This window comes from Scyliorhinus canicula, chromosome 2, assembly GCF_902713615.1.
Source record: "Scyliorhinus canicula chromosome 2, sScyCan1.1, whole genome shotgun sequence".
Classification (NCBI taxonomy): domain Eukaryota; kingdom Metazoa; phylum Chordata; class Chondrichthyes; order Carcharhiniformes; family Scyliorhinidae; genus Scyliorhinus; species Scyliorhinus canicula.
This window is the reverse complement of record NC_052147.1, coordinates 144,536,134-144,549,072: the sequence shown is the minus strand read 5'-3', so window position 1 is coordinate 144,549,072 and position 12,939 is coordinate 144,536,134. Positions and strand designations below refer to the sequence as shown.

Sequence of the window (12,939 nt, the reverse complement as noted above, 5' to 3'; positions counted from 1 at the left end):
CAAAGTCAAAAAGGGGCGCACATCGTTAAGCAGCTCATCCGCAAGGTCTTGGACTCCGCTTCCGACATACACCTTGCAATTCTTGCCAACCGGGCGACTCCCTTGTCCACTGGCATGTTGCCAGCTCAACTCCTGATGAACAGGGACCTGCGGACGACGCCTCCAGCCATATACCTGCCCAACCTTAATCACCACCCATTGCTGCAGAAGATGCAGCAGCTTCGCGACAGCCAGAAGCAGGGCTATGATGCACATGCCACCGATCTGGATGTGCCATCGCCGGCAGACACGGTCAGGATCAAGATACCAGATGGTGGGTGGTCTGCTCTGGCTGTCGTTGTTCGACAGGCTGCGCCCAGATCCTATGTCATACGTATGGCTAATGGCTCCATTGTGCAAAGGAATCGAAGGGCACTGCGAAAAGTTGCTTGCCCACAACCACTTTCCCCTCCATTTCCACATGTCAAATTGCCACCTCCAGACACCTCCAACCACAAGGCCACCAGTCGTGCCTCCCACTCGCCTGTCAAGACACCGTCATGTCCTCCACCACCTCTCTGGCGGTGAAAGAGGATCAAATGCAAGCCTCATAGACTGGACTTATGAGCATTTGTTTTGTTTGTTCTGTTCTGTATTCCTCAGTCAGTCACATTAGACAGACACATTCACATGTATATACATCTGAAAAAAAGGGGAGATGTCATGATATGCAAACATGTAACCAATGAACACTCAGAATAGGATGCAACCAATGGGCAATCAGGACACTCAGAGGTGGCATCACCACAAGGGGGCATGAACTAAACACTATAAAAGGGATGAGGCACTCACACCATGCCTCTTTCCACAGACAGCCATCTGGAGAGTTAGACAGGATTGTTCAGCAGCATCACACCCCAGCATGTGTCTTAGAGCAAGCTGGTATAGTTAGACTGAGTTACTACAGTTAGATTAGCAGAGAGTTGAACTCATTTGAGAACTGTGTTAATAGTTCAATAAACATGTTGAACTCATTTCAGAGTCTGGAGCCTCCTTTAGTTAAGACTGCATCAAGTAGCAGCCTGTGTTATGCGAGGCAGCATAACACAACACCCCACACAACCCTCCTTCCACCCCCACCCCTCACAACCCTCCTTCCACCCCTCATAACCCTCCCTCCACCCCCACCACCCCACACAACCCTCCCTCCACCAGCACCCCACACAAACCCTCCCTCCACCCCCACCACCCCACACAACCCTCCCTCCACCCCCACCACCCCACACAACCCTCCCTCCACCAGCACCCCACACAAACCCTCCCTCCACCCCCACCACCCTCCCTACACCCCCACCACCCCACACAACCCTCCCTCCACCATCCCCACACCTCCCACTACCACCCCCACAACCTTCCTTCACCACCACCACCCTCAAACCTCCCCCACCACCAACATCCACACATCCCTCCGCTCCACCACCGCCAGCACGCACACGCCCCCTCCGCTCCACCACCACCCCACATACCCCCCCCCACGCAACTCCACCCCAAACCACGGTCCAATCAGATGTCATGTCTTGTGTCTTGCAGGATCTCCTGGCAAAGAGGAGGGTCCTTCTGGTGCCCCTGCCACCGACTCCAACCACAACCCCAGGTGGAGGGCAGTGAGGAAGAGGCTCCGGACAGTGATGGGAGCCTTAAACGCGCAGTCCGAAATACCCCGGAGCACCAGTCTGGGTGCGATACTGACGTCCTGACAAAGCTGTCTCCAACACCCTGCACCATCCCAGAGACACACCTCAGGTGGACATGTTAACGAAGAGGCTCCTGGTCCATTAACTGGAGCGCATTGCACATGTGCAGCGGTACAGGAGGCGGACAGTCGGAGGGCAGCCGTGCCCCACGGACTAGCTGGCGTCTAGAAGGGTTTTGGACTTCTGGAAAGGGCGGTCCCATCTATAGTGACGATGCAGTCACAGAGTCTGGGACCGCATGAGGGGGTGTTCGCAACCATCTAGCGCCTGCAGGTGCAGTTGGAGGAGTCCAACCATCTGAAGGAGCAGGAAGTGGGGCCAACCATGCGTGCCACCCAGGCCAACACCGCATGCGTGGCATCCGCTATGGAGGCCTTGGAGGCGACGGTTTCGGCCATGGGTCAAGATGTCCAAGACCTGGGACAATCTGTGTGGGCAGTGGCTGAGGCCCAGGATAGGGCTGCCTGTTCCAGGCAGTCATGTACCAGGACCACCTGGACATTGCAGTGGTGCTCCAGAGTGTGGTCCACTCAAAGCGGACCGTGGCTGAGGGTGCCGGGGCATTGCTCGGGCGCTGGCCAATGTTGCACAGATCCAGAGGGAGGTGGTGCAGTCACTGGCTGATGTGGCACAGACCCAGAAGCTGGTGGCACAGTCACAGCGTAAAGTGGCACAGCCCCAGAGGGAGGTGGTCCACTTCCTGTGCCCCATGGCCGTTAGAATGGAGACACTGGTCAGGACTGGAGCTGGCCTCCAGCTCATCGGATTGCAATAGGGGCTAGGGCATTAAACTATATATGTATGTCAGTATTGTCATGAGAATGTTGCTTTAAGAAATGTTTGTCTGCTCATGTTACTGCAGTGATGTCAGAGTGTGGGTGGAGCTGAGCTCTGGCTCTGCTTTTTAGTTTCACTTTGAGAAAAGCTTGGGTGTGTCTGTGTCTTTTTGGTTTCGTTTTCAATGTTGGAGCTGAAGCCAGACAAAGCAGGTGTACTGTTGATCTCTCTGCCATGAAAAGACTATCTCTTGATCATGTGGTGAATTCAGAATTATAAATGTTCTGACTTTAACCTGATGTGCTTCTGTTTAAAGTTATGTTTTTTGTAAGTCTTCTGGATGTTAAAAGGACAGCGTAAGCATTACTTAGTTTTGTATTCTTTGGGGGTTGTATTTGAATTAATGGTTGCTAATATGTTCACTGTATGTTTTAAAAAGGTTAACTTGAGTTCATAGAATAAACATTGTTTTGCTTTAAAAATTACTTTTCCATTTCTGCTGTACCACACCTGTAAAGTGGGCCGTGTGCTCCCCATACCACAATCTATTAAAAGTTGTGGGTCAGGTGAACTCCATGATACACTTTGGCGTTCTCTAAACCCTGGCCCATAACAGTATACATGGATGTCAGTATGTCAGCTTTGACAAAGGGTCATCTGGACTCGAAATGTTAGCTCTTTTCTCTCCCTACAGATGCTGCGAGACCTGCTAAGAATTTCCAGCATTTTCTCTTTGGTTATATATGTATGTTCACTTGTTCACAATGAAACATGTTCACAACATTACAACCTGCCTCGGTGCTCTGTCAGAAGGGTGTGAGGGCTGGGCTGGTCTGGACTAGCTGGGGGTGGCAGACGTTGGGGGTGCACGTGGACCAGGTACCCCAGTTCAGCTCACCACTTTGGTGTCCCATCCCTCTCCGCCCTATCCCTCACCCCGCCTCTTCCCCCCATACCCCCACCTCCACCAACCCAAAGGTTTGGTGGTTCTGTGTGATGGAATGGCCAGCTCGCATGCAGGGATCACCCAGGTGGATGATGGCCCATTTTCCCAGGACAATAGAACTCCAATCAAGCAACCGGTACAGCCACAGACTGAGCGGCACCACTCCCCTTACTCAGAAAGCCCAACTGCCAAGGTCAATGACCGCTAAGGACCCGCCCAGCTACCAAGGCACCCGCCCCTATATTGGCCGAAATCAAAGACAGTGATCAGAGCCCTGTCGAACTATTGGGTCCAAGTTTAAGGACTGCCCCAAAGAGCGCAAAATCCCAGAGGAATAAAAGAGGACACAGCCATGTGTTCTGTCTCTTTTGGATCCGGCCTGTGCCTACCCAATTGCAGCAGGAACAGCCAGCTAAGTTCAAGGCCAACAATCGCTACCTGATGGGTGAGCCCAGCAGAGACACAGCCACTTTCTTTCGAACCAGCCAAGTGAAATCCTGTTAAAGGCCTTATCCATTTGCTCAGTGCCGAACACCCTGAAGTTAAGTACAGGTTATTGCAGCTGATAGGTGTAGTTTAACTCGTACTAGATATTGTGTTTGCATGTCTACATAACCCTTGTGTATGTAAATAAACCATCTTTTGAACTAACAACTGGTTGTGTGGTCATTTGATCGATAGAAGTGAAGGCTTGTGGTTCACCAACATTATTAATAGAGCAACAATGACATGCCCAGTCTGCCATGTCCTTGAATGACAGGCGCTGCCAGTACACATGGGGGCTAGAGGTGGCACCTCTTTTCAACCTCCTGCTTGGCTGGCTGCCTCCTGTTCCTTTGAGACAGGCTCCGTTGCTGCAAGGTCCTCTGCAAACATCTCCAACACGTACAGCCTCATCTCCTGGAATGAAGGCCACCATTCCAGGTCCATTGTCTGGAGGGGATGACAGTCAGACATGTTAGCGGGTGTGTACCCCAGTGCCCATCCAGGTCCACTGGACTACATAATGGCCCCGGCCTGCACTGCAGGCCCTGTCCCTGCATTTCACCCTCCACCCAGCCCCTCCATCCCCACACCCAGTTCCCCGTGGCACTCCGCCCTCCACACCCTTGGCACCATTGGTGCTTAGCACTGTGGGGGCCTCTGGCCCTGGCATCCATACCTGCTGCTCGGGACACCCATAGTGCTACCCTTGCCTGTGGTATGCTTCATGGCCCCTTTCCAATTTCCTCTCGTAGGGGCTACTGTGGGCGTTGCCATTGGTGGGCTGCATGCTGCCCCGCTGGCGGGGGGGGGTAAGGGAGGTGGGTGGAGTTGGTGGGTGGGGGTTGGGGTGTGGGTGTGGAAGAGTGGCAGCACCCATACAGCTGGTGTCACTCTGCACAATCATGGGCCACGGTGGGTGGACAGCAAGATGGCTGCCTTGCATGCTTTGGCAATGTTGGTCCATGCCTGGATACCATGGTCCCATGGGGGTCACCCCGACCCCATGGCCCATCCCTGGCCACACCTCGCTGCCACCCCCCAGCCTGGCAGACACCCCCCCCCCCCCACCCCACCCCACCGCCAGCCAGCCTGCCAGTGGCAGGACTGGCAGCCCATGGTCGAGCCTCTGCATGTCCGACCTCCTCTCTCTCCCTCATCATCCCTGGCACCTGTTTCCTGATTTTTGAAACCACAAGTGAGACTTGAAACTTGTCATCAGTAATTCCCTCCGGCGGAGGCGCAGCATCATGGAGGCCCCAGAGAAGACCAGGTCAGGCCCGCTAATGATCTGCAGACAGCTCTACTGTACCTGTGAAGTAGAATGCATTGACACCGCTGTTATTGCACCAGAGCATGGCATTCTGGCATGTGCCCGGTGCCAGTCAGGAGTTTGGCATCATGACCAATTCTCCGCCCAATCGACTTTCCCAATTTCAGCGTTGGTCGACAGAGAATCCTGCCCAGAGAATTTAATGGTAATAATGCATCCTCAAATTAAGATCTATGCAGGGAATAGACATTTAAAAAATTAAACCTTCATCTGAATGTATAGAATCGCAATAAGTTGATTAATTAAATAGAGATTAATTGTTTAGACCTAATTGTCTTTACAAGGTGACCAAAGTTGGGAAATAAACATACCAGGGTACACAATATTTCACAAAGACAGACAGAATGGAAAAGGAGGAGGAGCTGTCCTGATAGTAAAGGATTACATAAGGACCTCAGTGAGAAAGGATCTTGGCTCAGAGATCAGGAAGTAGAATCAGTATGGAAGGAGGTCATGAATAACAACGGTCAAGGGCAGCACAGTGGCCTAGTGGTTAGCACAACCGCCTCACGGCGCTGAGGTCCCAGGTTCGATCCCGGCTCTGGGTCACTGTCTGTGTGGAGTTTGCACATTCTCCCCGTGTCTGCATGGGTTTCGCCCCCACAACCGAAAAATGTGCAGAGTAGGTGGATTGGCGACGCTAAATTGCCCCTTAATTGGAAAAAATAATTGGGTAATCTAAATATATATTTTTTTAAATGAATAACAACGGTCAGAAAATGCTGGTGGAAGTCGTTTATAGGACCACTAACAGTGGTTATATTGTTGGACAGAACATTCAACAAGAAACAATTGGGACTGGGAACAAAAGGAATGTAATAATTGTGAGGAAGTTTAATCTTCATACCGATTGGACATACTCAAAATTGGCGAAGGTAGTCTAGAAGATGTAGAATGCTTTTATCACTGTTAGCTTGGAATAATACATTGTGGATAAAGCAATTTCAGAACCAGTATTCTGTAACAAGGCAGGAATAACTAACAAGCTCATAGGAAAAGTGAGAAAAGTGATCATAATGTAATTAATTCCATATTAAGTTTGAAAGTGGCATCCTCAAGTTCCAAACAAGATAAACTTAAAAGAGAAGAGCTGGTTACATTGATTGGGTAAATAGAATAAAAGGTATCATGGTAAATACAATAGAAAACATATAAATAAACGATTCAAAATATTTAGCAAAAAAACGTTCCGTTTAAAAAAAGTAAAACTCGGCAAGCAATATCCATCCATGGCTTTTTAGGGAAGTTAAGGATAATATTAGATTAAAGGAAGAGGATATAATGTTGCAAAGAATGATCAAAAGGATGATTAAACAAAAGGAGAAAGTTGAATATGAGTCAATCAGCCAGCAGTATAAAAACAATGTAAGAGTTTTTACAACCACATATAAAAAGTTGAGTAGCTAAAGTAAATGTTGGATGCTTGGAGGCAGAGACAGGAAACGTTATCATGGGGAATGAGGAAATGGCAGGGACGTCAAACATATTTCTGTGTCTATTTGCACAGCAGAAGACATACCAGAAATAGAGGGCAACAAATGTAAACATTTAACATAATTGAAGAATTGAAAGTAACAAAATTGGCAGAGATAAAGTATCAGAGAAACTCAAGGGCTAAAATCAACAAATCCTGCAGGGCCGAGGGTCAACACTCTAGGATCCTAAAAGAAGGTAGCTAGAGAGTGAATAGATATGCTCCGGTTATGATGTTTAACAAAGCCCTTCGATTCAAGAATGTTCCCAGCTGATTGGGAAATAGCAAATTGTAACACAGATATTTAAGAAAGGAGGGAGAGGGAATACAAAGAGCTACAAGCCATTTAGTCTGACATCATTCATTTGGAAAAAGCTGGAATCTATTATTAAGAAAGTCGAAACAATGTGCTTCGAAAATCATAGTATGTGCAGACGGCGCAGATGGAGTCAACAGGGTTTTATATAAAGGAAATTGTGTTTGACAAACCTATGAGAAAGTTTTGAGGATGTAGCTAGTTGGGAAGGTATAGGAGAAGCAGTATATTGGGATTTCAAAAAGCCATTTGATCAGGTTTCACACAAAAGATGTAAGGAACACAAGATAAGGGCCCACGGGGTTGTGGGTGATATATGAGCATTGGCAGAGATTGTGTAATGGTCAGGAAACAAAGATTAGGGAGGCACAGGGCATTTTCAATTTGGCAGGCTGTAATTAATGAAGTACCACAAGGATCAGTACTAGGGTTCAACTATTTATAATCTATATTAGTGACTTACACTAATGGAGAGTAATGTAACCGAGTTAGCTGATGATACAAAACTAGATAGGCGTGTAAGCTGTGAGGAGAACACAAAGAGACTGCAAAGAGATACAGACAAGTTCAGTGAGTGAGCAACAAGGTGGCAGATGGAGTATAATGTGAGGAAATGCGATGTTATTCTGAGTCCAAGGTTATCCTTACTGATAGGAGAAGCCAGTATATCAGTGAAGAAGACATGGCTGAAGCATTCACAACCTCTTCAACTAGAAATGCTGAATGGATGATTCATCTTGGTCTCCTCCTGAGATCCCTGACATCACAGATGAGGGACTTCAGCCAATTTGATTAGCTTCACATCCCATCATGAAATGGCTAAAGGCAATGGATTCAGCAAAGGCTATGGATGCTGACAGCGGTCTTGAAGACTTGTGCCCCAGAAGTTGCCACACCGCAAACCAAGCTTTTCTGGCACAGCCACAACACTGGGATGGGAGATATAGGAGGGATGTCCGAGGTAGGTTCTTTACTCAGAGAGTGGTTAGAGTGTGGAATGGACTGCCTGCTGTGATAGTGGAGTCGGACACTTTAGGAACTTTCAAGCGGTTATTGGATAGGCACATGAAGCACACCAGAATGACAGGGAGTGGGATAACTTGATCTTCGTTTCGGACAAAGCTCGGCACAACATCGAGGGCCGAAGGGCCTGTTCTATGTTCCATAACACTGGCATCCACCTTACGATGTGGAACGGTGTCTGTTATATTCTCGATGTGCTGCAAAGAGAAAAGGTATGGAGGTACCGCACACTTGGATTCTTACAAACACGATGCAAGGTTTATTAGGAAATGTTGCTCATACGATCTAAGGTGGAGAACTGAGGCCCACGCTGCTGATGGCACTACAGATCATGTGACATTCAACCAGCAGTGCTAATGAACAACAATTTATTCATTGACGCTCAGTGATGCTGCCAGGACTATTTGGCTCCTGTCTTCACAACAGCTTTGGTCCAAACATGGACAAAAGAGTTGAATTAATGAGTTGAGGTGAGAATGACTGCTCTTGACATCAGGGCACCCTAAACAAATTGAAGTGAATTGGAATTAGGGTAAAACTCTCTACTGGTTGAAGTTACCTGGCACAAAGGGAGATGGATGCGGTTGTTGGAGATCAATCCTCTCCGATCCAGGTCTCCGCTGCAGTCGTTCTTCCGAGTGGTGTCCTTGGACCAACCACCTTCAGCTCATCAGTGCCCACTCTCCATCACATTGTAAACTCTACTTGTTATTACTTTGACTTTTATCAATATGCTAAACCTCTATGAATCACTGTATCAACCTCAATCTAAGTATTGTATCCTGAATACACTTTACAAAGGGTGTGAAGGCATTAGAAAGGGTGCAACAAAAATACACAAGAATGGTCCCAAGGGTGAGAGAGTGCCATTACCAGATGGATTGGAGAAGCAGGAGCTGTCCTCCTTGGACAAGAGGAGGTGGAAAGGAAATTAGCTGGAGGCGTTCAAAAGCATGAGGCGTCTGAACAGAGTAGATAGGGAGAGGCTGTTCCTTTGCTGCAGGGGTCGAGAACCAGAGGCAGTCTCGAGGCACTGGACGGTCTACTTCTGCTCCGTTGCTTATGTTGTGACATTGATCACTGGCACAGCTGCAGGTCCTCAAATCCAGACGTCAGGCATTGACCTCACTGGCCACTTACTCCCAGTCACTTCTGAGGATGACCCTTGGGGCCCCTGGCTCCTCAGGGAACCATGCTGATCTCCATTACCATGTCATCCAGTGCGGCACCTATGGCCCACGAGTTGCTGGTTCCACTTTCTTTGTTTGCATTTGCAGCAATAGTATTCAGCAGCAGTCTCCTGTTATTCTGTGCGACATTTCTTTAAGACGGACGGACCTGCCTTTAAGAACAGAAGGCTGGCTGTACCACATGCTGGGAGTTTTCGCTGCTCAGCGCCCCCTGCTGAGCCCAGGGAAAACCAACAATGCGGAACTCGCTAACTGCTCTGCTACAGCCAGGTAGATGAGGAAGCAGGACCACGTGTGTGTTGCTTACTTGTACCTGAATGGATGGAGGCAAGTCGGGAAACATGTCTCCCCCCACCCTACCACCACCATCCCCTCACCCCTCAAAGAAAGCAGTACAGACCAATTTCAGTGAGTCCGGAGTAAACGCTCCCACTGTGTCTCGAGTGCACAGGGACTAATATAAAGCAGCCCACTGTGTCACAGGGTGCCGCTAACACACACACACACACACACAAAACACTGGTCCTTCACTGTAGCCAACACAATATTAATGGAAATGGAAATCGCTTATTGTCACAAATAGGCTTCAAATGAAGTTACTGTGAAAAGCCCCTAGTCCCCACATCCCGGCGCCTGTTCAGGGAGGCTGGTATGGGAATTGAACCCAGGAGGCTGGCCTTGGTCTGCTTTACAAGCCAGCTATTTAGCCCACTGTGCTAAACCAGCCCCATATTAATCATTTGTTTTTTCCATTGCAGGATTAATCATGCTCCCAGTGCGAATGACAATGAATACAGAGCGGTTAATTTCAATCTCCCTACACTTGGGGCCATAGTTGATCAGATAATCTGCAATTATTTGTGTTTAAACTGCAGGTTTTACTTCAAGTACCTGCACTTTAACACGATTTTTCCAATGATGCGCATCCCTCCCTCGATTAAACCACATTTCAATTACCACCCACGACAGTCTCTTGTTTCACTTTACAAACATTTTACACCTAAATGCACAACAATATATTTTGTTCTTTCCCTGGTTAATTTGTTGACAGTTTAACAATGTGGATGGGAACACAAACTCTGATCCAGCCTGGTCTACGCTCGACGTTGGTGAGGTTTCTGAGAATTCGGGATATTTCTGGATTCCGGATCCCACATTTACAAAACTCAGAATTCCTGAACTTGAATTGGAAACATTGCAGCACCAAGAGTGAGGAGGGGAAGAAGGGAAGGATAGCGGGAGGAGGGAGGGAAGGGAGGAAAGTGGAGGGAAGTAAAGGGGAGGGAGAGAGGAAGAGGGGAGAGGGGAGGAAGCAAGAGGGGAGGGAGAGAAAGGGGCTGGAGGCGGGAGGGAAATGGGAGGGAAGGAAAGAGTGAGGAGGGAGGGAGTGAGGAAGGAAGGAGGGTGGGAAGGGGGGATAAGGGCTTGGAGGGAGGGAAAAATAAAGGCCAGGGGATAGAGGGTAAGAGAAAGCTGGAGGGAGGGAGAGAGGAAGAAGGGATTGAATAAGCAGGAAAAGGAAGGTGGGGGGAAAGCAGAGAGATTAGGGGGAGGGAGGAGTAAAGGAAGAGGGACGGAGAGAGGCGAGGGATGCAAAGGAGGCAGAGAGAGGGGAAAGAGGGGAGGGAAGGAAATGACAAAAGGGAAATGGAAATTGAATTGGAAGGTGAAGCCCATATCTCAGCAGAAACGAAATCCATCCGTCGAGTTCAAATACATTCTATTAACATCCACTAATCTTGGTGTTTGTATTCTTGTGGCGCTGCATATTTAAACTTTATACTTTATTTCCTTAGTTTACCTTCCCCGCTTACTGATGATGTCTGTGATTTTTAAAATTCTATTTGTATTCCCAACTTTTAGAAGCTGGCAGCTCTATTTCCACCATCAGGATTTCCTTCCTCACATCACATCCCGCCAGCAAAACTTGCCTTAAATCTTGCGCGGGCTTTGCGCCGCAGAGTCTGCTCCCCGGCTCTCTGTGAAGTCTCACTTTGGCTCTGGTGCAAGTGTTGTTTCTGCCTCTGTGTCTGTGTGTGTGCGCCGCTCCCCGGCCGCTGAGTGCTCACTGACTGTCTTATTGTCCTTTTGAAGCCCCGAGCCTTACTCTGCTTCATACGTCAGGCTGTTGACAAAGAGCGGGAGAGAATCTCTGTGAATAATTCAGCTCTGAATGACAGCACGCCCTCAGTCTCCCCTCTGTCCCAGCTCTGCCCATTGGAACCCGAAAGAGTGATCCAGAGACACATCGGTTACTTTACTTGAGAATTAAAAGCAAGCCTTGCTGTTTGTTTTCTGAACAATTTTAGTCCTCCCAATCTGTCTCTCAGGGTTATGGATTTTGCATTTTAAATCTCCCAGTGTATTTCTGTGGTATTACAAGGGGAATCCCCTAGGTGTTACGAGCTGGGGCAATTTAGCAGAAATTTACCATGGCCCATCCACATAACCTGCACATCTTTGGACAGTGGGAGGAAACCGGAGCTCCAGGAGGAAACCCACGCAGACACATGGCGAACGTGCAGACTCCGCACAGTCACCCAAGGCTGGAATCGAACCTGGGCCCCTGGCGCTGAGGCAGCAGTGCTAACCACTATGCCACAGGGTTGTTGCTGTTGGAATGCATGATGTGGAGATGCCGGCGTTGGACTGGGGTGAGCACAGTAAGAAATCTTACAACACCAGGTTAAAGTCCAACAGAGGAAGGAGCTGCGCTCCGAAAGCTCGTGTTTGAATCAAACCTGTTGGACTTTAACCTGGTGTTGTAAGACTTCTTACTGTGCTGTTGGAATGGGCACACTTGCACTGGTAAAAAACTAAGGCAGAGAAGTCTGAAGTGAGACATTTTGGTCAGAAGGACAAGCAGAGGCAATTAAAAATAAAGGGTACAATTCTAAAGAGGGTGCCCAAACAGAGGGCACTGGGAGAGGAGGGGGTTTATATATGTACAAATCACTGAAGCCGACTAGGCCGGTCGAGAAGGCGGTTCTGAAAGTGGATGGAATCCTGGGCTTTATAAATAAAGGCAGAGAGTACAGAAGGAAGGAAAGTACGATGAACCTTTATAAAACACTAGTTTGGCCTTAACTAGAGTATTGTGTCTAATTCTGGGTCTCACACTTTACGAAGGCAATTGAAGCTTTAGAGAGGGGGTAGAAAAGATCCCCAAGAATGGTTTCAGGAATGAGGGACGCCAGTTATGGGGCTAGGTGTGAGAAATGGAGACTGTTTTCCTTCGAGAAGAGAAGGTTGTGAGGCGATTTGATAGAGTTGTTCAAAATCATGAAGGGTCTGGGCAGAGTAGCTCGGGGAAACTGTTCCCATTGCTGCCAGGAGGAGAACTCTGGAAGACAATTTAAAGTGACTGGCAAAAGAAACAGGCTGCACAAGGAAAGATATTTTCATGCAGCATTTAGAATGCACTTCCTGAGAGTGTGGAGGAGGCAGATTGAATCATAGTTTTCAAAAGCTAATTGGATTATTATCTGAATGCAAGGCTACAGGGAAAGGTGGGGGGAGTCGGACTAGCTGACTTGGTCTTATGGAGCGCTGGTATGGGATGGGCTAAATAATAATAATAATAATCTTTATTGTTACAAGTAGGCTTACATTAACACTGCAATGAAGTTACTGCGAAAATGGCCTCCTTTGTGCTGAACTATTG

General features: G+C 48.3%; 1 protein-coding gene across 2 annotated transcripts in view; it reads right to left on the bottom strand.

Moving 5' to 3' along the window:
- Positions 1-12,939, bottom strand: part of LOC119962409 (protein FAM237A-like) — a 42,829-nt gene that overhangs the window by 21,378 nt on the left and 8,512 nt on the right. The window contains exon 2 of one of the 2 annotated variants that reach the window (XM_038790367.1): positions 11,207-11,400. The exons of the other annotated variant lie outside the window; for it this stretch is intronic. The gene's annotated coding sequence lies outside the window, so the exon portion shown is untranslated. The remainder of the gene's footprint in view (positions 1-11,206; positions 11,401-12,939) is intronic. 2 annotated transcript variants of the gene reach the window in all.